The 23,901-nt window shown below is 40.0% G+C and overlaps 1 protein-coding gene and 1 pseudogene across 5 annotated transcripts in view; both read right to left on the bottom strand.

Annotated features, from left to right (window-relative positions):
* Positions 1 to 23,901, bottom strand: part of PAGE4 (PAGE family member 4) — a 153,374-nt gene that overhangs the window by 12,917 nt on the left and 116,556 nt on the right. Inside the window, exon 1 of one of the 5 annotated variants that reach the window (XM_032331264.1) lies at positions 14,600 to 14,682. The exons of 3 other annotated variants lie outside the window; for them this stretch is intronic. The gene's annotated coding sequence lies outside the window, so the exon portion shown is untranslated. Of the gene's footprint in view, positions 1 to 2,012; positions 2,052 to 14,599; positions 14,683 to 23,901 lie in introns of those variants that run through there. One more of the 5 variants, XM_032331262.1, reaches the window with a different exon arrangement.
* On the bottom strand, positions 19,072 to 20,755 carry LOC116583223 (annotated as a pseudogene).

The raw sequence follows: 23,901 nt of genomic DNA, 5'->3' as shown, positions 1-23,901 counted from the left end.
TTCTGCATCTGTTAAAACAATCATATGGGCTTTTCTCTTTTGGTTTATTACTATGGTGAATTTCATTGATCGATTTTCAAATACTAAACCAGCCCTGTATTATTGAGATAAATTCCATTCATGTATTATCTTTTCACCATATTGTTGATTTTAATATATTAAAATCTTGCATAGAATTTTTGTATCTATATTTATGAGGCATATTGATATGTAGTTTTCTATTATCTTTATCCAGTTTTGGTATCAAGGAAATTCCGGCCTCAAAGAATGAGCAGAAAAGTATTCTTTCCTCTTCAATATTTTGGAAGAGCTTGTATAGAATTACTATTATTTATTTCTCAAATATTTGTTATACTTCTCCAGTGATGTCATTTGGGCTTGGAGTTTTCTTTGTGGGAACATTTTTTCACTAAAATTGCAATTGCCTTAATATATGAAGGATTATTCAGGTTGTCTATTTCTTCCTAAGTGAGTCTTGGTGTTCTGCATCTTTCAAATTGTCTATTGTATCCTTGCTGATTTTCTGCCTATATATTCTGTCAATTATTAAGAAAAAGATATTGAGACACCTTGGTGGCTCAGTTGGTTATCTGCCTTCAGCTCAGGTCTTGATCCCAGGGTCCTGGGATTGAGCCCCATAGTGGGCTCCCTGCTCAATGAGGAGTATGCTTCTCCCTCTCCCTCTGCTGCTCCCCCTGCTTGTGTACTCTCTCTCTCTCTGTCTCTGTGTCAAATGGATAAATAAAATATTTTTTAAAAAGAGATATTGAGGGCGCCTGGGTGGCTCAGTGGGTTAAGCCACTGCCTTCGGCTCAGGTCATGATCTCAGGGTCCTGGGATCGAGTTCCGTGTCAGGCTCTCTGCTCAGCAGGGAGTCTGCTTCCTCCTCTCTCTCTCTCTCTGCCTGCCTCTCTGCCTATTTGTGATCTCTCTCTCTCAAATAAATAAATAAAATCTTTTTAAAAAAGAGATATTGAAATCTTACTATAACTATGGATTTCTCTGACCACTTTCTTACATCACATACAAAAATAAATTCAAAATGAATTAAGTACCTAAATGTGAGACCTGAAAGCATAAAAATCCTAGAAGAGAGCATAGGCAGTAATTTCTCTGATTTTGGCTGTAGCAACATTTGTCTAGATATGGAAAGGAAATAGAAGCAAAAATAAACTATTGGGACTACATTAAAATAAAAAAGCTTCTTCATACCAAAGGAGACAGTCAACAAAACAAAAAGACAACTTACTGAATGGGAGAAGATATTTGCAAATGACATATCTGATAAGAGGTTAGAATTCACAATTTATCTTTTTTATTTTTTAATCTTTTTAAAAAGATTTTATTTATTTATTTGACAGAGAGAGAGACCACAAGTAGGCAGAGCAGCAGGCACAGAGAGAGTGGGATGCAGGCTCCCTGTTGAGCAGAGAGCCCAATGCTGGCTGATCCCAGGACCCTGAGATCATGACCTGTGCTGAAGGCAGAGGCTTACCACTGAGCCACCCAGGCGCCCCTATTTTTAATTTTTTAAAGAAACAAATGGGAGGAGTCAAGATGGCGGAGAAGTAGCAGGCTGAGACTACTTCAGCTAGCCGGAGATCAGCTAGATAGCTTATCTAAAGATTGCAAACACCTGAAAATCCATTGGCAGATCGAAGAGAAGAACAGCAATTCTGGAAACAGAAAAACAACCACTTTCTGAAAGGTAGGACCAGCGGAGAAGTGAATCCAAAGCGACGGGAAGATAGACCCTGGGGGGAGGGGCCGGCTCCCGGCAAGCGGCGGAGCAGCGGCGCACAAAATCAGGACTTTTAAAAGTCTGTTCCGCCGACGGACATCGCTCCAGAGGCTAAACTGGAGCGAAGCCCACGTGGGGTCAGCGTGGCCTCAGGTCCCGCAGGGTCACAGAAGGATCGGGGGTGTCTGAGTGTCGCAGAGCTTGCGGGTATTGGAACGGGAAAGCCGGCTACAGAGACAGAGCCGACAGTAAGCTCACAGCTCGGTGTTACCTTGAACCGGTCGCAGGCTCGGTGAGCTCGGAGCGCGGCCGGAGGTCAGGCAGACGGGAGTAACTGGGCGCTGTTCTCTGAGGGCACGCTGAGGAGTGGGGCCCTGGGCTCTCAGCTCCTCCAGGCCGGAGACCAGGAGGCCGCCATTTGTATTCCCGTCCTCCGGAACTCTACAGAAAGCGCTCAGGGAACAAAAGCTCCTGAAAGCAAACCCGAGCGGATTACTCACCCCGGCCCCGGGTAAGGGCGGTGCAATTCCGACTGGGGCAAAGACACTTGAGAATCACTACAACAGGCCCCTCCCCCAGAAGATCAACAAGAAATCCAGCCGATACCAGTTCACCTACCAAGGAGTGCGGTTTCAATACCAAGGAGAGCAGCAGAATTCCAGAGGAGGAGAAAGCAAAGCACGGAACTCATGGCTTTTTCCCTGTGATTTTTTTTAGTCTTGCAGTTAATTTAATTTTTTTCTTTTTTGTTTTTTTGTTTCTTTTTCTCGCCTTCTGGTAAAATTTTTTTTTTAACTTTTACCTTTTTCTTTTTTAACGTTTTTTAACCAGTTTATCTAATATATATATTTTTTTCTTTTTTATATTTTTCGTATTTGTTTTCTTTTTTTTTTAATTCTTTTCTTTTTTCTTTTTTTTCTTTCTTCCTTTTTGAAACTCTTTTTATCCCTTTCTCCCCCCTTACGATTTGGGATTTCTTCTAATTTGGTTAAAGCATATTTTCCTGGGGTTGTTGCCACCCTTTTAGTATTTTCCTTGCTCCTTCATATACTCCTATCTGGACAAAATGACAAGAAGGAAAAATTCAACACAAAAAAAACAAGAGGCAGTACCGAAGGCTAGGGACCTAATCAATACAGACATTGGTAATATGTCAGATCTAGAGTTCAGAATGACAATTCTCAAGGTTCTAGCCGGGCTCGAAAAAGGCATGGAAGATATTAGAGAAACCCTCTCGAGAGATATAAAAGCCCTTTCTGGAGAAATAAAAGAACTAAAATCTAACCAAGTTGAAATCAAAAAAGCTATTAATGAGGTGCAATAAAGAATGGAGGCTCTCACTGCTAGGATAAATGAGGCAGAAGAAAGAATTAGTGATATAGAAGACCAAATGACAGAGAATAAAGAAGCTGAGCAAAAGAGGGACAAACAGCTACTGGACCACGAGGGGAGAATTCGAGAGATAAGTGACACCATAAGACGAAACAACATTAGAATAATTGGGATTCCAGAAGAAGAAGAAAGAGAGAGGGGAGCAGAAGGTATACTGGAGAGAATTATTGGGGAGAATTTCCCCAATATGGCAAAGGGAACGAGCATCAAAATTCAGGAGGTTCAGAGAACACCCCTCAAAATCAATAAGAATAGGCCCACACCCCGTCACCTAATAGTAAAATTTACAAGTCTCAGTGACAAAGAGAAAATCCTGAAAGCAGCCTGGGAAAAGAAGTCTGTAACATACAATGGTAAAAATATTAGATTGGCAGATGACTTATCCACAGAGACCTGGCAGGCCAGAAAGAGCTGGCATGATATTTTCAGAGCACTAAACGAGAAAAACATGCAGCCAAGAATACTATATCCAGCTAGGCTATCATTAAAAATAGAAGGAGAGATTAAAAGCTTCCAGGACAAACAAAAACTGAAAGAATTTGCAAACACCAAACCAGCTCTACAGGAAATATTGAAAGGGGTCCTCTAAGCAAAGAGAGAGCCTACAAGTGGTAGATCAGACAGGAACAGAGACCATATACAGTAACAATCACCTTACAGGCAATACAATGGCACTAAATTCATATCTCTCAATAGTTACCCTGAATGTTAATGGGCTAAATGCCCCTGTCAAAAGACACAGGGTATCAGAATGGATAAAAAAACAAAACCCATCTATATGTTGCCTCCAAGAAACTCATTTTAAGTCCGAAGACACCTCCAGATTTAAAGTGAGGGGGTGGAAAAGAATTTACCATGCTAATGGACATCAGAAGAAAGCAGGAGTGGCAATCCTTATATCAGATCAATTAGATTTTAAGCCAAAGACTATAATAAGAGATGAGGAAGGACACTATATCATACTCAAAGGGTCTGTCCAACAAGAAGATCTAACAATTTTAAATATCTATGCCCCCAATGTCGGAGCAGCCAACTATATAAACCAATTAATAACAAAATCAAAGAAACACATCAACAATAATACAATAATAGTAGGGGACTTTAACACTCCCCTCACTGAAATGGACAGATCATCCAAGCAAAAGATCAGCAAGGAAATAAAGGCTTTAAACGACACACTGGACTAGATGGACATCATAGATATATTCAGAACATTTCATCCCAAAGCAACAGAATACACATTCTTCTCTAGTGCACATGGAACATTCTCCAGAATAGATCACATCCTCGGTCCTAAATCAGGACTCAACCGGTATCAAAAGATTGAGATCATTCCCTGCATATTTTCAGACCACAATGCTCTAAAGCTAGAACTCAACCACAAAAGGAAGTTTGAAAAGAACCCAAATACATGGAGACTAAACAGCATCCTTCTAAAGAATGAATGGCTCAACTGGGAAATTAAAGAAGAATTGAAAAAAATCATGGAAACAAATGATAATGAAAATACAACGGTTCAAAATCTGTGGGACACAACAAAGGCAGTCCTGAGAGGAAAATATATAGCGGTACAAGCCTTTCTCAAGAAACAAGAAAGGTCTCAGGTACACAACCTAACCCTACACCTAAAGGAGCTGGAGAAAGAACAAGAAAGAAACCCTAAGCCCAGCAGGAAAAGAGAAATCATAAAGATCAGAGCAGAAATCAATGAAATAGAAACCAAAAAAAACAATAGAACAAATCAACGAAACTAGGAGCTGGTTCTTTGAAAGAATTAATAAAATTGATAAACCCCTGGCCCGACTTATCAAAAAGAAAAGAGAAAGGACCCAAATAAATAAAATCATGAACGAAAGAGGAGAGATCACAACTAACACCAAAGAAATACAAACTATTATAAGAAAATACTATGAGCAACTCTACGCCAATAAATTTGACAATCTGGAAGAAATGGATGCATTCCTAGAAACATATAAACTACCACAACTGAACCAGGAAGAAATAGAAAGCCTGAACAGACCCATAACCAGTAAGGAGATTGAAACAGTCATTAAAAATCTCCAAACAAACAAAAGCCCAGGGCCAGACGGCTTCCCGGGGGAATTCTACCAAACATTTAAAGAAGAACCAATTCCTATTCTCCTGAAACTGTTCCAAAAAATAGAAATGGGAGGAAAACTTCCAAACGCATTTTATGAGGCCAGCATCACCTTGATCCCAAAACCAGACAAGGATCCCATCAAAAAAGAGAGCTATAGACCAATATCCTTGATGAACACAGATGCGAAAATACTCAACAAAATACTAGCCAATAGGATTCAACAGTACATTAAAAGCATTATTCACCACGACCAAGTGGGATTTATTCCAGGGCTGCAAGGTTGGTTCAACATCCGCAAATCAGTCAATGTGATACAACACATCAATAAAAGAAAGAACAAGAACCATATGATACTCTCAATAGATGCTGAAAAAGCATTTGACAAAGTACAGCATCCCTTCCTGATCAAAACTCTTCAAAGTGTAGGGATAGAGGGCACATACCTCAATATCATCAAAGCCATCTATGAAAAACCCACCGCAAATATCATTCTCAATGGAGAAAAACTGAAAGCTTTTCCGCTAAGGTCAGGAACACGGCAGGGATGTCCATTATCACCACTGCTATTCAACATAGTACTAGAGGTCCTAGCCTCAGCAATCAGACAACAAAAGGAAATTAAAGGCATCCAAATCGGCAAAGAAGAAGTCAAATTATCACTCTTCGCAGATGATATGATACTATATGTGGAAAACCCAAAAGACTCCACTCCAAAACTGCTAGAACTTATACAGGAATTCAGTAAAGTGTCAGGATATAAAATCAATGCACAGAAATCAGTTGCATTTCTCTACACCAACAGCAAGACAGAAGAAAGAGAAATTAAGGAGTCAATCCCATTTACAATTGCACCCAAAACCATAAGATACCTAGGAATAAACCTAACCAAAGGGGCACAGAATCTATACTCAGAAAACTATAAAGTACTCATGAAAGAAATTGAGGAAGACACAAAGAAATGGAAAAATGTTCCATGCTCCTGGATTGGAAGAATAAATATTGTGAAAATGTCTATGCTACCTAAAGCAATCTACACATTTAATGCAATTCTTATCAAAGTACCATCCATCTTTTTCAAAGAAATGGAACAAATAATTCTAAAATTTATATGGAACCAGAAAAGACCTCAAATAGCCAAAGGGATATTGAAAAAGAAAGCCAACGTTGGTGGCATCACAATTCCGGACTTCAAGCTCTATTACAAAGCTGTCATCATCAAGACAGCATGGTACTGGCACAAAAACAGACACATAGATCAATGGAACAGAATAGAGAGCCCAGAAATAGACCCTCAACTCTACGGTCAACTAATCTTCGACAAAGCAGGAAAGAATGTCCAATGGAAAAAAGACAGCCTCTTCAATAAATGGTGCTGGGAAAATTGGACAGCCACATGCAGAAAAATGAAATTGGACCATTTCCTTACACCACACACAAAAATAGACTCCAAATGGATGAAGGACCTCAATGTGCGAAAGGAATCCATCAAAATCCTTGAGGAGAACACAGGCAGCAACTCTTCGACCTCAGCCGCAGCAACATCTTCCTAGGAACAACGCCAAAGGCAAGGGAAGAAAGGGCAAAAATGAACTATTGGGATTTCATCAAGATCAAAAGCTTTTGCACAGCAAAGGAAACAGTTAACAAAATCAAAAGACAACTGACAGAATGGGAGAAGATATTTGCAAACGACATATCAGATAAAAGACTAGTGTCCAGAATCTATAAAGAACTTAGCAAACTCAACACCCAAAGAACAAATAATCCAATCAAGAAATAGGCAGAGGACATGAACAGATATTTCTGCAAAGAAGACATCCAGATGGCCAACAGACACATGAAAAAGTGCTCCATATCACTCGGCATCAGGGAAATACAAATCAAAACCACAATGAGATATCACCTCACACCAGTCAGAATGGCTAAAATCAACAAGTCAGGAAATGACAGAGGCTGGCGAGGATGCGGAGAAAGGGGAACCCTCCTACACTGTTGGTGGGAATGCAAGCTGGTGCAGCCACTCTGGAAAACAGCATGGAGGTTCCTCAAAATGTTGAAAATAGAACTGCCCTATGACCCAGCAATTGCACTACTGGGTATTTACCCTAAAGATACAAACGTAGTGATCCAAAGGGGCACATGCACCCAAATGTTTATAGCAGCAATGTCCACAATAGCCAAACTATGGAAAGAACCTAGATGTCCATCAACAGATGAATGGATCAAGAAGATGTGGTATATATACACAATGGAATACTCTGGAGCCATCAAAATAAATGAAATCTTGCCATTTGCGACAACATGGATGGAACTAGAGCGTATCATGCTTAGCGAAGTAAGTCAAGCAGAGAAAGACAACTATCATATGATCTCCCTGATATGAGGAAGTGGTGATGCAACATGGGGGCTTAAGTGGGTAGAAGAAGAATAAATGAAACAAGATGGGATTGGGAGGGAGACAAACCATAAGTGACTCTTAATCTCACAAAACAAACTGAGGGTTGCTGGGGGGAGGGGGTTTGGGAGAAGGGGGTGGGATTATGGACATTGGGGAGGATATGTGCTTTGGTGAGTGCTGTGAAGTGTGTAAACCTGGTGATTCACAGACCTGTACCCCTGGGGATAAAAATAAATGTTTATAAAAATTAAAAAATTAAAAAAAAAAGAAACAAATGAAATGGAAATTTATTTGCAACTGAAGGTGATTTAGACATAACACAGACATTTGTATATGTGTGTATATACATACATACAAACATACATGATGCCTGTAAAGTAAGCATTTTCTTTGTTAAAAATAGGATAGTATATTGAGAAATTTAAAGAAGTTTCAAATTTATCAACTATGATGCAACTTGAAGAATATCACTGGCTACTTTATTAAATCATTAAGAATACTAAAATTTTTAAAGAACACATAAAAATAACACTAGCAATGTATTATGAACAAATATATTGTTAAGAAATACATTAAAATATGGAAGATACTTTTTTATTATGATCAGTTAGCCACTGTATAGTACATCATTAGTTTTTGATGTAGGGTTCAGTGATTCATTAGTTATTTATAACACACCGTGCTTGTCACAACATATGCCTCCTTAATACCCAGCACACTGTTACCACCTCCCCTCATCCCCCTCACCTCTGAAACCCTCAGTTTGTTTCCCAAGGTCCATAGTCTCTCCTGGTTTGTCTATCCCTCTGATTTCTCCCCCTTCAGATTTCCCTCTCTTCCCTTAAAGTCCTCTGTGCTATTCCTTATGTTCCACATATAAGTGAAACCATATGATAATTTTCTTTCTCTTCTTGACTTACTTCACTTAGCATGATTACCTCCAGTTCCATCCATGTCAATGTAAATGGTGGATATTCACCTTTTCTGATAGCTGAGTAATATTCCATTGTATGTATGTATGTATGTATGTGTGTGTGTGTTTATAGATACACACACACCTCATATCTTCTTTATCTATTCATCTGTTGAAGGACGTCTCAGTTCCTTCCACAGTTCGGCTATTGTGGACATGGTTGCTATGAACATTAGGGTGCATGTGCCCCCTCTTTTCAAAAATACCTAGTAGTGCAATTGCTGGGTCATAGGGTAGATCTATTTTTAACACCTAAAATTTATAAGGAACTTATTAAACTGAACATCCCCAAAACAAATAATCCAATTAAAAATGGACGGAAGACATGAACAGACATTTCTTCAAAGATGATCCAGGTGATAGGGATTTAGGAGTTCACTTATGATGAGTACAGGGTGTTGTATGGAAGTGTTGAATCACTGTATTATACATCTAAAACTAATATTACACCTGTATGTAAAATAAAATAAAAATAAAAATCACCCTATTTGCAGACAACATGATTGTCTATAAAGGAATCCCAAGGAATCCGGGAAAAAGAAAAAACAAAAACAAAACAAACTTCTTAGAATAAGTAAGTTTAAAAAAAAAAGTAGAAGTGAGTTTAGCTAGGCCACAATATACAAGAATAACATACAAAAAGCAGTTGAATTTTTATACATGAGCAATGTAAATTGGAAACCTAATTATTTTTTAAATATTTACAATCATTCAGAATATTAACACATTTAGATCTGAATCTCACAAAATACATACTAGATCTCTATGTTGGAGGTAAAAACCGAATGGGGGGAAATTAGAGAGGGAGACAAATCATGAGAGACTTTTGGCTCTGGGAAACAAACTAAAGGTTGTAGAAGGGGAGACGTTGGGGGGAATGGGGCAACTGGGTAGTGGGCGTTAAGGAGAGCAAGTGATGTGATGAGCACTAGGTGTTATATACAACTGATGAATGATTGAACACTACATCTGGAACTAATGATGTACTATATGTTGGCTAATAGAATTTAAATTAAAAAAAAACAAGATCTGGGGCGCCTGGATGGCTCAGTGGGTTAAGCCGCTGCCTTTGGCTCAGGTCATGATCTCAGGGTCCTGGGATCGAGTCCCGCATCGGGCTCTCTGCCCCCTAGGGAGCCTGCTTCCTCCTCTCTCTCTCTCTCTGCCTGACTCTCTGCCTACTTGTGATCTCTCTCTGTCAAATAAATAAATAAATAATCTTAAAAAAAAACAAGATCTGTATATTGAAAACTGTAAGATACTGAATAAACCAATCAAAAAAGGCCTAAATGACTAGCCTAAAAACAGACACATAGACCAGTGGAACAGAGTAGAGAGCCCAGATATGGACCCTCAACTCTATGGTCAAATAATCTTCGACAAAGCAGGAAAAAATATACAGTAGAAAAAAGACAGCCTCTTCAATAAACAGTGCTGGGAAAATTGGACAGCTATATGTAGAAGAATGAAACTCGACCACTCTCTTACACCATACACAAAGATAAACTCGAAATGGATAAAAGACCTCAATGTGAGACAGGAATCCATCAGAATCATAGAGGAGAACATAGGCAGTAACCTCTTTGATACCAGCCACAGCAACTTCTTTCAAGGTATGTCTCCAAAGGCAAAGGAAATAAAAGCGAAAAAGAACTTGTGGGACTTCATCAAAATCAAAAGTTTCTGCACAGCAAAGGAAACAGTCAACAAAACAAAGAGGCAACCCATGGAATGGGAGAAGATATTTGCAAATGACAGTACAGACAAAAGGCTGATATCCAGGATCTATAAAGAACTTCTCAAACTCAACACATACAAAACAAATAATCATGTCAAAAAGTGGGCAGAAGACATTAACAGACACTTCTCCAATGAAGACATACAAATGGCTATCAGACACATGAAAAAATGTTCATCATCACTAGCCATCAGGGAGATTCAAATCAAAACCACATCGGGGCGCCTGGGTGGCTCAGTGGGTTAAGGCCTGTGCCTTCGGCTCAGGTCATGATCCCAGGGTCCTGGGATCGAGCCCCGCATCGGGCTGTCTGCTCTGCGGAGAGCCTGCTTCCTCCTCTCTCTGTCTCTGCCTGCCTCTCTGCCTGCTTGTGATCTCTGTCTGTCAGATTAAAAAAAAAAATCAAAACCACATCGATATATCACCTTACACCAGTTAGAATGGCCAAAATTAACAAGACAGGAAACAACGTGTGTTGGAGAGGATGTGGAGAAAGGGGAACCCTCTTACACTGTTGGTGGGAATGCAAGTTGGTGCAGCCACTTTGGAGAACAGTGTGGAGATTCCTTAAGAAATTAAAAATAGAGCTTCCCTATGACCCTGCCATTGTACTACTGGGTATTCACCCCAAAGATACAGATGTAGTGAAAAGAAGGGCCATCTGTACCCCAATGTTCATAGCAGCAATGGCCACAGTCGCCAAACTGTGGAAAGAACCAAAACAGACGAAAGGATAAGGAAGATGTGGTCCATATACACTATGGAGTATTATGCCTCCATCAGAAAGGATGAATACCCAATTTTTGTAACAACATGTACGGGACTGGAAGAGATTATGCTGAGTGAAATAAGGCAAACAAAGAGAGTCAATTATCATATGCTTTCACTTGTTTTGGAGCATAAGAAATAACACAGAGGACATGGGGAGATGGAGAGGACAAGGGAGTTGAAGGAAATTGGAGGGGGAGATCAACCATGAGAGACTATGGACTCTGAAAAACAATCTGAGGGTTTTGAAGGGGTGGGGGTGGGAAGTTGGGCCAGCCTGGTGGTGGGTGTTGTGGAGGGCATGTATTGCATGAAACACTGGGTATGGTGCATAAATAATGAATTCTAGTACACTGAAAAGTAATTAAAAAACAAAAATTTAAAAAAAAAAAGACTTCAGGAGGTGCAGCCCAGCTGATAGCTTGACTGCCATCTCAGGAGAGACCCTTATCCAGAACCACACAATTAAAACTGTTCCTGAATTTCTGACCCTCAGAAACTATAAGCAAATAAACATTTGTTTCAAGCCAAAAAAAAAGAGAGACCTAAATAAATGGAAATACACACTATGTTCATAAATTTGAAAACCCGACATAGTCAAGATATCAATCATCTCCATATTGAAATATAGATTTAACACAATACTGATCAAAATCCTAGCAAGAATGTTCTAAGCATATAGAGAAGCTGGTTTTAAAATTTATTTTAAAAAGGTGCTTTGCCATCTGCCTTCAGCTGAGGTCATGATCCCAGGGCTCTGAGATCAAGTCGCTCATCAGGTTTCCTGCTTAGCGGTGGCCCTGCTTCTCCCTCTCCTGCTCCCTGTGCTTGTGCTCTCTCTTCCTATCAAATAAACAAAATCCTTTTATAAAAGGCAAAATAATTGGAATAGTGAAAACAATTTTGAAAAAGAAGAAAGCTGAAGAAATCCACACTACCTCCTTTTGAAGAGTACTTGTCATTTTTAGACTCCCTCAATTTGGGCTTGATATTTTCTTTTCTTTTTTTTTAAGATATTATTTATTTATCTGACAGAGATCACAAGTAGACAGAGAGGCAGGAAGTGAGAGAGGAAGGGAAGCAGGCTCTCTGCTGAGCAGAGAGCCAGATGCGGGGCTCTATCCCAGGACCCTGGGATCATGATCTGAGCTGAAGGCAGAGGCTTTAACCCACTGAGCCACCCAGGCGCCCCTGGGCTTGATATTTTCTTGTGATTCAACTAAGATAATGGCTTTGGGGGAAGAATACCATTCAGGTGACATGCCCTTCTTGTTACATCATATCTGTGAGTATGTTATATAAATATGATGTGTTACTGTTGATATTAACCTTGATCACATGGTTTCGGTGGTATCCATCAGATTTCTCCACTATAAAATTACTGTTTTTCCCTTTTCATAGTCTTCATTAGAAGTGCATTACTAAGTCCAGCCCACACCCAAGAAGAAGAGAGTTAAGCTTCACCTCCTGGAAAAACAAATATAAAAGATTTTACAGATATATGTTAAAATCGCTATGGTAACTAGCAAATATTTGGAGAAAAATACATTGAGGCCATACAAATATATTTTTTTCTCCTCAAAGTTTAGGCCTTTGATTTTAGTATGAATCCAGGGAACTTGCCGAGAAAAACTATTGCTCTGCTGTTTAATCGTGGTTTTAGTGATTTTCTGTTTCATTCATTCCTTCTACATTTATTATCTGGAATTCTTCTGTAAGGAACATATGTATACTTGGATTTTTTTTTTAATCTCTTAGGTTCTATTCCAATACAATTGTTTTGTTCTGTGGCTCCAACTGTTGCAGTTCCACCATTGAGACCTACCTCTTCCACACTGGCTCCTGTGTGCTTATGACATGGTCTTCCTGTTCTTTGTTGTTTTGTTTTGTTTTTGTTTTTTAGCTTCTCTTTACTTTCTGGCAATACAAAATTATACAGGTTCATCTTCTGCCCTAGAATCAGCCATTTCTTTAGGATTCCTGATTCCTATTATTGAGAAATGGTATTTAAAAACTTAGATCTGGGCACTAAACTACCTGATTTTAAGAATTATTATAAAGTGACAGTAATCATGATGCATAGATGAATGGGGATGGAAAAGAGTCCAGAAATTGGCGCACACAAATATGGCCAATTGTATTTTTGACAAAGGTGCAAAACCAATTCAATAGAGAAAGAGTAGTACAAATGAGTTACAGGGTAGTACAATGGCTTAGAGTGGTTTGACTTACAATTTTTCAAGTTTACAGTGGTGTAAAAGCAATACACTTTCAGTAGAAATGGTACCTTGAATGTTGAATTTTTATCTTTTCCCAGGCTAACTATATGAGTATAATACTTACTCGTGATGCTGGGCAGCAGCAAGCCACAGCTCCCAGTCAACCATGCAGTTAAGTCAGCCAGTACACTTACAACCATTCTACACCCATACAACCATTCTGTTTTTTACTTTCAGTATAGCATTCAATATATTACATGAGCTATTCTACACTTTATTATAAAATAGGCTTTGTGAGACACCTAAGGGGCTCAGTCAGTTAAGCATCTGCCTTCAGCTCAGATCATGATCCCCGGGGCCTGGGATTGAGCCCCACATTGGGCTCTTTGCTCAGTGCAGAGCCTACATCTCCCTCTCCCTCCACCTGCCGCTCCATCTGCTTGTGCATGCTCTCTGTCAGATAAATAAATAAAATCTTCAAAAAAATAATGAAATAAAATGGGCTTTGTGTTAGATGATTTTGCCCAACTGCAGGCTAATGTAAGTGTTCTGAGCCTGCTTAAGGCTAGGCTAAGCTATGATGTTTGATAAGTTAGGTTTATTAAATGTATTTTTAATTTAAAATATTTCCAACTTTTGATGGGTTTTGGGGGGACATAATCCCATTGTAAGGCAAGGAAAATCTATATTTTTATTATAAATGGTATGGGGACAATTGGACAGTCATATATAACAAAAATAAATCTCTACTTAAATGTGACATCATATTCAAAAATTAATACCAAATGGAGCGTGTATCCAAATGTAAAATAGAAAACTATAAAAGTTAAAGAAAAAAACTTAGGAGACCTTGAGTTTGTCCACAGATTCTTTGACATGACACAAAAAGCACAATATGTATCAGAAAAAAAATGTTAAGTCAATCTTCATCATAATTTAAAACTTTTGCTTTGTGGGGTGTGTGGGTGGCATAGTCATTGGATGGCTGCCTTTGGCTCAGGTCATGATCCCAGGGTCCTGGGATCAAGGCCCACATCTGGCTCCCTGCTCAGTGGGAGCCTGCTTCTCCCTCTCCTGCTCCCCCTGCTTGTATTCCCTCTCTCTGTGTCTCTCTCTGTCAAATAAATAAATAAACTCTTTAGGGGGGAAAAAAACCCTTTTGCTTTGTTAAAGACACTGTCAAAAGAATGAAAAGAAAATCTTCCCTAATGCAATGAGATTTCCTGGATTGGATTCTGGAACACTTAAAGAATATTAGTGGAGGGGCACCTGGCTGGCTCAGTCATTGGAGCATGTCACTCTTGATCTCAGGGTGGTGGGTTCGAGTTCCATGTTGCATGTAGAGATTCCCTAAAAATAAAATGTTTAAAAAAAAAAGAATCTTACTGGAGAAATTAACAAAATCTAAATAAAGTCTGTGGTTTGGTTAGCAGTACTCCAAGCACAGTACCAATGTTAATTTTTTAGTTATGACATGTTTATATTAGATATTAACATTAGGTGAATCTGACTGAAGAGTACATAGGAACTCTTCATATTATCTTTGCAACTGTTCTGTAAAACTAAAATCATTTCAAAATATAAATGTTTATTAACAAAAATATAGCCAAACTTAATAATAAAAAAACAGCTACTCTGCTTGAAGCCAGAGAGGAGAGTCTCCCAGAAGCTCATCATCTCTGTCCGTGCCTTGCTGATCTCTTAGACAGCCTCTGGGGATCCTCTATAGAACTCTCGGATTCCTTGGAGTATGATTCCTAAACCACAGAACTAATCATTAATAAGACTAAAGGACAGAAATAGAAGCCTAGCTCAGGCCTGAATAATTGAAGACCTATTAGTTTATCTTTAAGGCCTCTCTCTCTATCATAGAAGATAATTAATTTGAACCCATATAATCTCCTCTTTACAAGGTCAAACATATTGCAGCCTAATATTCTGAACTTAGAGCTGCAAAGCACTTGGTTTTTTGTTCAAGGTATCTTAAAAGTGCCCAAGATAAGGTGGCTGGCTTGGGACTATACAAGAGTAGGAAAGATTAGGCTGCAATTTGGACTAGTGCCCCACATCTATAAAGAACTTAGCAAACTCAACACCCAAAGAACAAATAATCCAATCAAGAAATAGGCAGAGGACATGAACAGACATTTCTGCAAAGAAGACATCCAGATGGCCAACAGACACATGAAAAAGTGCTCCATATCACTCGGCATCAGGGAAATACAAATCAAAACCACAATGAGATATCACCTCACACCAGTCAGAATGGCTAAAATCAACAAGTCAGGAAATGACAGAGGCTGGCGAGGATGCGGAGAAAGGGGAACCCTCCTACACTGTTGGTGGGAATGCAAGCTGGTGCAGCCACTCTGGAAAACAGCATGGAGGTTCCTCAAAATGTTGAAAATAGAACTGCCCTATGACCCAGCAATTGCACTACTGGGTATTTACCCTAAAGATACAAACGTAGTGATCCAAAGGGGCACGTGCACCCGAATGTTTATAGCAGCAATGTCCACAATAGCCAAACTATGGAAAGAACCTAGATGTCCATCAACAGATGAATGGATCAAGAAGATGTGGTATATATACACAATGGAATACTCTGGAGCCATCAAAATAAATGAAATCTTGCCATTTGCGACAACATGGATGGAACTAGAGCGTATCATGCTTAGCGAAGTAAGTCAAGCAGAGAAAGACAACTATCATATGATCTCCCTGATATGAGGAAGTGGTGATGCAACATGGGGGCTTAAGTGGGTAGGAGAAGAATCAATGAAACAAGATGGGATTGGGAGGGAGACAAACCATAAGTGACTCTTAATCTCACAAAACAAACTGAGGGTTGCTGGGCGGAGGAGGGATGGAAGAAGGGGGGTGGGGTTATGGACATTGGAGAGGGTATGTGCTTTGGTGAGTGCTGTGAAGTGTGTAAACCTGGCGATTCACAGACCTGTACCCCTGGGGATAAAAATATATGTTTATAAAAAATTAAAAAAAAAGATAAAGTACTGACAATACTAAGTACTGACAAGGATGTGGAACAACTGGATCTCTCATATGTTATTGGCACAAATACAAAATTGTATAGCCACTCTTAGAAAATGGTTTGGCAGGTTCCCATAAAGTTAAATATACACGTACCATATGACCTGGAAGTTCAGTTCAGAGATGGAGAGCTGGAAAGATGTTGCCTATCCCATCAAAGGAAAAATTGGACGAATTACAAATTAATGAGTTTTCGTGGACTCATTAAAGAACTGAGGTCATAGAGTAAATGTCTTCCCAAAATCTGGAGGGAGCCAGGTGCCTGCAGGAAGACACAGGACTGGAACATTTGCTTACCAGGGGCAGAAGCCATTATGAACATTAAACAAAAAATTGTGATGAATTCCTGGGGACCTAGCCTGGGAACTCGAAGCTCTCAAGGGACTCAGCCATGTCGGGTTCCCACTCTCTTGCAGGCTTTTCCTCCAGGAATACCACTACACTCAAACAGAGAATCCAGAAAGGTTTCCCATGGTGCTAGCAAGAAGAGAACAGCCATGACCCAAATCCTCCCAGACCCATTTCCCTGATCTCCCTTACAGAATGAAAACGCTTAATCTGCAGGCACTGGTAAAACTGCACTACAACTAGGGGAAGGCAATGGAGGTCATCAAGGAAACTTGGCCAGACCTACTTTCCTATCTTCCCTAAGTAACAAAAACTTCCATCTTCAGGAGCTGGGGCATCAAAGTGGGAGGTGGGTATACTCATGCTGCTGGGAGAAGTGAACAAGGGAAACAAACTCTACCCACAGAGGAAGGGACAGGAATATTGTGAAGGCACTCCCCCAAGACACATGCCCACAGTGCTTGCCTAAGAATAAGGCTTAATTGAGACACCAGAGAAGACTTTCTCTCTTATTCCCATTTCCATCAGAAGCTTTAACATATTAACCACAATTACTTTAAATTCTCTGATACTTTCATCATCTGTGTCATATCCAAGTTTGGCTTTGCCTCCAGACTGTGTGTTTCCTACTTTTTGTATGCAAAAGAATTTTATGTTGAAAATCTGACATGTTGTATAGGACAGTTAGATACTAAAGTAAATATTGTGTATGTTAGGAGAAGAGCATACAGTTACTCCTCCTAGGATTTTAGTAGGGGTATTTCTGCTAGGATAGTATTAACTTAGCAAGGAGTTGTAGTAAGTTTATTGTTACCCTCAGTGCACCAAGAGCCTTAAAGTCCTTCCACTCGTGCCTTGTTTTGATCTCCACACTTGGATTTGGGTCTTCCCATTGTGTTGTTCCCTAGAAAAGGTTTGTCTGTTAGAGCTTTCTTAGCTGTATTTCATGCTTATTTTTTCTCTGAGGCTTGTTGGTGGGTGGGAAGTGAGGGAGTAGGTTTCCTGATATTCTTACTAAGTCTCAGTATTGGGCAGGCACTGTGGACTTGGGTCTCAGGGTTATGTGGCCTTCACAAGAGTTTCTGCCACTCTGGCAGATGGAGTGCTGAGCCTAGCACTTATTACTCCCGGGATAGAGATTACTCCTCACTCCCCACTCCCACTCCTAGCCTTCCCTTCTCCCAGATGCAGTAGGTTTCCACCTCTGCACTTAGGTTCCAGCTTTGATGTCCTTCTGCACACAGATGAAGGCTTTTGCTACCTAGGAAAGATAGCGAGAATGGGTAGGCAAGAGTTTCAGTGGCCGTTTCCATATTTTTCTCCCAACTGAAGTGGGATTTTTACCAGTGATCTTATGCAACATATTTTGATAGTTTTCTTTCAGCGTACAGATTAAAGTTTGTGTTTTGTGTGGGAGATTGACAGGATTGGTTTGTATACTTTCGGTAGTGCCTCCTGTCCCATTTCCTCAGTCTTTTCAGGATTCTCCTCAACATCCCTGCCAGCGCCTGGTGGTGTTCTAGAGGAAAAGGGTGCAAGCAGGTGTGAAACTTCCAGGTCTGCAACCCCTAGGACCCTTCACACTCTCACACCAGTATACACTCAGCCTTTAGCAATTTGATAAGAATTTTCTTACTGGTTTATATGACATTTGAAGGCATCTGTCCCAGATAATCAAATGTCTACGTGCTATGTCTTCCTATAGGTGCCTGTCTTTTTAGATTTTAAGTTAGTTGTTTCCCCCAGAAAACTCATTTCTATGATGGTTTCAAGAAAAGTATTTAAGCTGCAGTTTGTACAGCTTTTTTCTTGTGAGGATGGAAGTGATGCTCTTTTCAATTCTTTATATCTCTACACAGAAACCAGCCATCCTTTTGTTTTCATACAACCTGTATCATTACATTTATAAATAGTTAGGTCACGGTTTTTCATTTTGATAGTCTTTGTCCTTTAATTGATGTAGTTAGGCCATTTAAATTTCATGGATTATTGATGTTTGGATTTAGAACTACCATGTTATTGTTTTCTGTTTTTCCCTTCTGTTTTTCCTTCCTGTTTTACCTTTACTGCCTTGTTTTGGGTTATTTAAAACTTTTCAGTATTCCATTTCAATATATCTGTTGTAAGTTTGACTATATCTTTGTATACAGTTTTATAGTAGGAATTACAAAGTACATATTTAACTGTTCATATTTCACTTAGAATCAATATTTTCTCATTTCAGTTCAAATGAAGAAACGTTGCCACCTTATAGGCCATTTTATCATTTCCTCCTTAGGCTATAGTTGTCTGATTGGTTACATTTATATATGTTGAAAACTACAGACAATGTTATAATTTTCTTCTCATTAAACTTTTGTTTTAATGGGTCTCAAAATTCTGTGACAGGTTTTTGGTCAAGCTGTCTCCATTAAAAAGTACTGAGTTTAAAAACTAATGACTTAAATGCCATACACACAGACACACACACAAAAAACAAAAAACCCAGATGGTCTACAAAACATTCTCCTTTCGTTCTGAATATTTCACAATGCATTGTTATAATTAACCAGTCTTACTATTAAACTTAAGTGGCCAATTAACACAAAAAGTTCTGACACCATTCTTCCACCACTGATTAAGACTGGGGTGGCAGGTATTGGGGATAATATTCATTTAGGCTTCTGAGCTTTCTGGGCAGAGTTGGTGACCTTGCCATCTCCAACTGCCTTCTTGTCCACTGCTTTGATGACACCTATGGCAACCATCAGTCTCATGTCATGAACAGCAAAATGATCCAGAGGAGGATAGTCAGAGAAGCTCTCAACACACATAGGCTTGCCAAGAACATATCAATGAAGACAAGATCAATAGATTTGAAGAACTTGGGACCATCTTCCAGCTTTTTTCCAGAATGATGATCTATCCTCTCCTTCAGCTCAGCAAACTTGCAAGCAATGTGAGTTGTGTGACAGTCCAGCACAGGTGCATATCCAGCAATGATTCAGCCAGGATGATTCAGGATAATCACCCGAGCCATAAAGCCAGCTGCTTCCATTGGTGGGTCATTTTTGCTGTCACCAACCACATTGCCACAATGAACATTGTTGACAGATACATTCATGACATTGATGTCCACATTGTCCCACTCAAAGCTTCGTGGTGCATCTCAACAAACTTTAATTCAGTTGTAACATTGACTGGAGCAAAGGTGACCATCATGCCAGGTTTAAGAACACCAGTCTCCACTCCACCCACAGGGACAGCACCAATACCACTAATTTTGTAGACATCCTCAAGAAGCAGACACAAGGGCTTGTCAGTTGGACAAGTTGGTGGTAGAATATAATCCAGAGCCTCAAGCAATGTGGTTCTACTTGCATTCCCATCTTTACAGGTGACTTTCAATCCCTTAAACCAAGGCATGTTAGCACTGGGCTTCAGCATGTTGTCACCATTCCAACCAGAAATTGGCACAAACGCTACTGTGTTGGGGTTGTAGCCAACTTTCTTAATGTAGGTGGTGACTTGCTTAATGATTTCCTCATATCTCTTCTAGCTCTAAGGTGGCTCAGTGGAATACCTTTTGTTAATACCAATAATGAGTTGTTTCACACCCAGTGTGTAAGCCAGAAGGGCATGCTCACGAGTCTGCTCACTCTTGGAGATGCCTGCTTCAAATTCACCAACACCAGCAACAACTATCAGGACAGCACAGTCATCCTGAGATATGCCTGTGATCTTGTTTTTTATAAAGTCTCTGTGTCCTGAGGCATCAATGATAGTCACATAATACTTGCTGGTTTCGAATTTCCACCAGTAGATCTCAACGGTGATATCATGTTCATGTTCAACTCTCAGTTTATCGAAGACCCAGGCTTACTTGAAGGAGCCCTTTCCCATCTCAGCAGCCTCCTTCTCCAATTTTTTGATAGTTCTTTTGTTGATCCCACCACATCTGTAGATCAGATGGCCATTTGTGGTAGACTTGCCCGAATCTATGTGTCCAATAACAATGAAGCTGATACAAGTCTTTTCCTTTCCCATTTTGGTTTAGATTTAGTAAGGGTTTTCATGACAACTATGTTTTGGTGGCAAACCCATTGTGAAAAAAAAGCCAAACAAGGTTATAAATTTTACTTTTAAGTCTCAAACATACTTTAAAGAACCGAGGAGAGGGCACTTGGATGGCTCAGTTGGTTAAGCCTCCGCTTTCGACTCAGGTGATGATCTCAGCGTCTTAGGATCGAGTCCTGCATTGGGTTCCCTGCTCAGCCAGGAATCTGCTTCTCCCTCTGCTCCTCCCTCCACTTGTGCTCTCGCTCTCTCTCTCAAAAATAAATACTTTATTTTTTTAAAAGAACCAAGGAGGAAAAGAAACATCTATTATATTTACCCAGATATTTACCATTTCTGGGTCCCAAGGTTTGAATCTGAGTTATGTGGTATTGGTGTGGAGAGTGGGAGCCTTCTGAATACTTTATCTGCGTGGGGTATGAGGTCTCTCAAATCTTTGAGTATGGTCCTTGAACACTTTGAGTGGCTATGCTCCAAGATTTTTGTGTAAGGTGTTTGGAGTTCATGTTCAGGGTATAAGATCTCTGAACTCTTTGAAGTCTGTATCCCACTGTATCCCAAGGTTTGATCTGAATTATGTGGATCAGAGTTCAGTGTATGACATCTCTAAAATTCTGAAGATTTGTGTTGTAAGTTAAATCTGAGGTACTTGGGCTTTTTGATCAAGGTGTGAGTTCTCTAAAATTTTAGAGGATCTCTGTTCCAAATTTGCATCTGAGTCTGTAAGCAAGAAGTGGGGCCTTGGAATTTTTGAGAGTTTGTTTCCCAGTTTTTTATCTGAAGTATTTGGAAGTCTTTTTTCAAGAGTAATGTCTCTGAAATCTTTGAGGGGCCAGGTTCCACAATTTAAATCTGTGATATTTAGGGGGTCTATGCTCAAGGCTGAATTCTCTGAAGTCTTTAAAGGTCTGCCCCAAGGTTTGAGTCTGACGTAATTGTGGGACTACAGTCAGAGTCTAGGATTTTTTTTTTAAGATTTTGTTTATTCAACAGAGAGAGAGAGAAAAAAAAAAAAAAACACAAGCAGGGGGAGTGGCAGGCAAAGGGAAAGGGAGAAGCAGGCTCTTCACAGAGCAGGGAGCCCAGCACTGGGCTGAATCCCAAGACCCTGGGATCATGACCTGAGCTGAAAGTAGACACTTAGCCAACTGAGACACTCAGGTGCCCCCCAGAGTTTCAGGTTTCTGAACTCTTTGAGAGTCTGTGGCTCAAAGTCTGAGTCGGAGAGATTTGGGTGTCTGTGTTTGCAGTGCAAGATCTCTGAAGTCTTTGAGGTGTGTCCCAAGGTTCAATCTGATTAATACAGAGTGAGTGTTCAGGGTGTAAGTTCTGTGAGTACCTTGAGGGTCTGTATTCAAGGCATGAAGTCTGAAATTTTAGAGAGCCTGTGTCCCAAGTTTGGGTCTAAGGTATTTGAAGTCTTTTTTTTTTTTTCTTAAAGATTTTATTTATTTATTTGACAGAGATCACAAGTAGGCAGAGAGGCAGGCAGAGGGAGAGGAAGCAGGCTCCCTGCTGAGCAGAGAGCCTGATGCAGGGCGGGATCCCAGGACCCTGGGATCATGACCTGAGCCGAAGGCAAAGGCTTTAACCCACTGAGCCACCCAGGCGCCCCGGTATTTGAAGTCTTAGTTCAAGGAGTGAAATCCTTAAATTCTCTGAGGGTATGCTTTCAAAAATTTTGTCTGAGTTATTTAAATGCCTGAATTTAAGTTGTAAGCTATGTGTTTGAAAGTTCTTACCTCTTGAGGGTATATGTTTGAAAGTTTGAGCCTGACATAGGATTCTGCTCTCATTTACTGGATTCCTTCAGGGTCTGTTTCAACATTTAAATGTGAAGTAACTAGAAGTCTGTGTACTAGGAGCGAGGTCCTTTAACTGTTTTTCGGACTGTGCCTCAAAGTTGGCTGGAGGTGGGAGGTATGTGTGTATTCAGAGGTCTGTGTTCAGCATGTGTTGAACTTTTAGAGGATCTCTTTCTCAAGTTTTGAATATGAGGTATTTGGGGTCTGTTTTCAGAGTGTGAAGTCTGAAATTTTAGAGGCGCTGTGTCCCAAGGATTTGGCTGGAGTTGTTTGGAGGGGGGCACGTAGTCAGTGTATAAAGTCTCTGAAATTTTAAGAGTCTCTGTGGTAAAGTTTGATTCTGAGGGGTTTGGAAGTCTGTATTCAGAATATGACTTCTCTAAATTCTTTAAGGTCTATAGCTCAAGGTTTTGACTGTAAAGTATTTGGTGGTCTGTGGTCATAGTGTGAGGTCTCTGAAGTCTTTGAAAATTTGTGTTGTAAGGTTTGAACCTAAGGTCATTGTGGATCTGTGATCAGAGTGTGAGGCCTCTCATTCCTTTTGTTATCTTTTAATGTTTGAGTCTGAGGTGTTTGGGAAGTCTCTGGTCAGGGTGAGAGGTCTCTAAAACCAATGGGGGTCCGTTTCCAAAAGCTTAAGTTTCATGTGTCTGGAGGTTTGCATTCATAGCATGAGGTCTCTCTACTTTCCAAGGATCTGTGTCCCAAAGATTCAGCCTGAGTTATTTTATAGGTCTGTATTCAGAGTTTGAAGCCTCTGAGATTTCCAGCTTCTGTTCTGAGGGTTTAGTCTTAGGAATTAAGAGACTTGTTTTCCTTCAGGTTGTATGGTCTTTAAACTTTTAGAATGTCTAAGTCCAACATTTCTGTCTGAGGTATTTGGGGGTCTGTGTTCAGGAAGTGAGGCCCATGAGTTCTTTGAAGGTTTTTGTTCAAAGTTTTTTTGCCTCAGGTGTTTAGAAGTCTGCATTTAGGGTATGAAGTCTCTAATCTCTCTAAGGGCATATATTGCATGATTTGAGTCAGATATTTAGAGGTGTGTCCTCATGTTCTCTGAAAATTTTCAGGTCAGTCCAAAGGTTTGCATCTGAAGTAACTGCTGGTTTGTGCTCAGGGTATGAGGCCTTCTGAAATTGTCCAGGGTCTGCAGTGTAAGGTTTAAACCTGAGGTAATTGGGGGTTTGTGATCAAGCTGTAAAGTCTTTGAAACCTCGGGGCACCTGGGTGGCTCAGTGGGTTAAGCCACTGCCTTCAGCTCAGGTCATGGGATCGAGCCCTATCAGGCTCCTTCCTCAGTGGGAAGCCTGCTTC

This window comes from Mustela erminea, chromosome X (genome assembly GCF_009829155.1).
Source record: "Mustela erminea isolate mMusErm1 chromosome X, mMusErm1.Pri, whole genome shotgun sequence".
Classification (NCBI taxonomy): domain Eukaryota; kingdom Metazoa; phylum Chordata; class Mammalia; order Carnivora; family Mustelidae; genus Mustela; species Mustela erminea.
Note: the sequence above shows the minus strand (reverse complement) of the source record. Positions and strands in the feature narration are given on the sequence as shown.